At 38.5% G+C, this 3,805-nt stretch overlaps 1 pseudogene across 1 annotated transcript; it reads left to right on the top strand.

Annotated features, from left to right (window-relative positions):
- Positions 1-2,882: 2,882 nt before the first annotated feature.
- LOC311171868 (large ribosomal subunit protein eL8-like) lies at positions 2,883-3,404 on the top strand (annotated as a pseudogene). The gene has a single exon. The product of its transcript is annotated as a large ribosomal subunit protein eL8-like (transcript).
- The last annotated feature ends 401 nt before the right edge of the window (positions 3,405-3,805 follow it).

Here is a 3,805-nt window from a genome sequence, read left to right as displayed (position 1 = left end):
TCAGACTAGCTCTATACCACCCCTCTTCATCCCCATCACAACCTACTAGGTAAAAGCTGGAGTTCTAATTCACACTTGAAATTGAGGCTTTGAGAAATTTTGATATCGCCATCCTAACACACAGCATAGAAGGAAGGAGTGAAATGAGGCATGTAATGACTTCAAACCACCTGGGTCAAGCCCAGTTCTGTGGCTGTGGTCACTCTTAAGTGCCTGAATCCAACTGAAAATGATTGGGTCCCTATATTTAGAAAACCATCTTATTTAACATAGCAGAAATACATTTCTTTTAGTTTCTAGAGATAAAAATCCAAACTAGATAGAATTTCTGAAACCTAAAATAGAAATACTTGGAGAGAACTGTGGATTTAAAAATAAAATACATTTGTGCTTTTTTTCTAATCATAAAATCAGAAATTTGAATAAAACCTCTCGTGGCCAATAACAACAAACCACCACCGTTCAAACATTCCAAATATGTGGGGTGTTTGATTGAGATCAAAGACAAATTTCATTTAAAATGCATGTAAATGATCCAAAAAATGACAACTTAAAACCTAAGCATTAAACTAAGAATAACTCAAACCATTTGTAAAGACAGGTATTTTCAATATAATTCAAGCTTCTAATTTTCATAGAAGATATTTTATGTTATTCTCATATAAACATTATTTCTCTTACTAAATTCAAAGATTCTTCCTAGAAAGACTTCAAAAACCAAATTTCTTTCATTTTATTCCTTAAGCAGTACCTTCCTCTCCACAATATTTTAGAATTCATATATATGTGTATGTATATATGTTCATAGGTTTCCTAGCTGACCAAGTTTAAGAGTAATAAAAATGTCATGTCACCTGTCTAGTCATGATTGATATGGAACAGACACAACTTGTTAAGAGGGAATAAATTAACATTTAAGCCCAATTGCTCTGTGAACTCTATATATTCATATATTATATATGTAACGTATAATATATATTTTTAAATATTCTACATTTCAAAAGAAAACAGTAATATTCTGAAAGTTTAAAGGATAAAACAGGAAATTATAATAACCTCTTCTTTTCTTCTCTCCTAGATGGATTTTTTCTAATAATAAACACTCTGTAACCAACTTATTCCTGTCAAAAGTTTGATGAGATACTTATTCATGCCAGCTGAAAACCCAGATATTTTGGTACTCCCACCTTTATTTCTTTCTGCCTTTAACAGCTGAAAATATGAATAGTCAAAGAGAAGGTTCTGAATGTATTATAAACAGCTTGATTACCCCTAAGATAACATAGCTGTTGTTTGTTACACTGCAGTTATTAGCTGTTTAAACCTCATTATTTTATAAAATTACATTTTTAAACTGATTCCTGTCACCAGCCCTCATTCTTCAGGGTTGCTAAATTTTGGAAATTATTCATCATTTGCATTCAGTTATAAATTACTTATTTCCAAAGATATAACTCCACCTTATTATAGGTCTGTCAAGTGCCTTAAGCCACCATTTATATGGTAGTGTGGGGTATTTTTCACATGCGAAATTTTGCATTTAAAGTTAAACACAATCTAGAGAATCATCCATAGTCACTTTATGGATATTATTGAGGAAAATACAGAGAGAGACTTGCCCATCATATAGGATGCTGGGGAAAACACATTATATTAAGAAAAAAGTTAGCAGCTCTTGAGCATTTGACAAATATATCCAAGACCTGTGTGTAAGAGAACACCAAAAATGTAAAAACTGTGGGACATCTGAAAGCCTCCCTAAACTGTAGTCAATTAACAAAAAATATGTGCCGAGATCAGAATGTGACTCTAAACAAAAGCAACATGTGGAAGAAATAAACCGAGAAAGGGATAGATGACATTTGAGGGCACCAAATCAAAACAGACCAAAAAAAAAAAATATAAAAGCCTCCTGACAGAAGGAAAATAGAACTAGAGATATAAAAAAGATATTACTAGAAATAGTTTTCTTGAGCAAAAAAATCCGCAAGCTTAATTTCTATGATAAATCCAGATAAGAAAACCTGTTTATGCCCACTGTTTTACATTTCAAAAACAAATCTAGTTTTTAAGATGATTTATTACTTACCAAACCTGCTATGGGTGTGGACAATCTATTGATCTTCTTAATGACACCAGGTTTGAGCTTATTAATTAAACTGAAAATAAAGAAATAACATACGTAATTATAAGAATGCCAATATCAATTCTGTGTTTTTTTTAACATTCTCAACAGTCATGCATGTCACTCACTATTCCACCCCCAATGTGCTATTCAGACCAAGAGCCCAACAGAAAGCAACCAAGAAAACAAGTCAAGAAACAGTAAGAACCGTGCTACAAACAATGGTGAGTGGTTCTCTGAGACCTGACACATTCTATATCCCAATGTATGTCCTTAAAAATAGTTACTTCAACATTTATTAATGAAAGGTAATATTTATGGGCCTCCCAGGTGGTTCAAGGGGTTAAGCACAGCTCTGTGAAGCTATCCTCAGCTTCTGCAGCACGAATTCAATACCAGGCCAGCCAGGGAGCTACCCACATGGCACAGCAGACCTTTCCTGTCTCACCCGCTGCTCCCCTCAGCAGTGTATTTCAGTCAGTCTACCTGTTCTGCTCCCTACTCTGTGTCTGGTGAATTCTTTTACCCCCCACACCTCTGACCTGTACCCCAGTTCTTATATGCATAAATAAATAAATCTTTAAAAAAATGAAAGGTAATATTTGTCTCAAATAGCCAGCTTCAGAATTTCTTCATTTGGCCCTAAGAACTCTTTCTCTCTATTAATAATTTTCATTATTTTCTCAAAATGATGGATGCTCACTTTAATAGGTAGCTCCAAAACTGTATTATTTAGTTCTAATCTGCAGCTGCCTAAATGTCAAAAGGAGGAAGGGCCAAGGGGAGGAAGGTGGCCCATGCACCTGCTGCTATGAAGAAGCAAGAGCCCAAGAAGGTGGTAATTCCCCTATTGAGAAAAGGCCCCAGAATTTTGGCTTTGGACAACACATCCAGCCCAGAAGGGAGGTCACCCACTGGTCAAATGACCCTACTACACCAGCTACAGAGGCAAGGGGTAATTTCCTATCAGTGGCTGAAAGTGCCTTCTGCCATTAACCAGCAACTCAGACCTGGGAACACAAAACAGCTGCTGGGCTGCTTAAGCTGGCCCACAAGTCCAGACCAGAGACCAAGCAAGAGAAGCAGCAGAGATTGCTGTTGGCACCAAACTGAAAACAAAGCTACTGGCAAAGGGGATTTCCCTACTACGAGGCCTCCTGTCCTTCGAGCAGGGGTTAATATTGTTGATCCCCTGGTGGAAAACAACAAGGCTCAGCTGGTAGTGACTGCACATGGCATGGACCCCATCCAGTTGGTCATCTTCCTGCCTGGCCTGTGAGAGAGGGTTCCCTACTGCATGATCAAGAGGACGGTGAGGCCAGGGCGGTTGGTCCATAGGAAAATGTGTACAACCATAAAGACCAATTGCACTGACAGATATGATGAAAATCCAATGTCACTACAAAGGCAACGTCCTGGTCCAAAACCTGTGGCTTGGGCCTCCCCTGGTGGCGCAGGTGGTTGAGCGCAGAGTTGTGAGGCTGTCAGCAACCCCTGCAGCGCTGGTTTGATCCCAGCCAGATGGCGAGGGTCCCACATGGCGCAGCAGACCTCTCCTGTCTCGCCTGCTGCTCCCCTCAGCAGTGTATTTCATCAGTCTGCCTGTTCTGTTCCCCAGTCTGTCTCTGGTGAGTCCTCTCATCCTCCCGCACATCTGGCCTGTACGCCGGTTCTTGTATG

Source organism: Talpa europaea (assembly GCF_964194135.1).
Source record: "Talpa europaea genome assembly, chromosome: 6".
NCBI lineage: Eukaryota > Metazoa > Chordata > Mammalia > Eulipotyphla > Talpidae > Talpa > Talpa europaea.
This window is presented reverse-complemented; position numbering and strand designations above follow the sequence as displayed.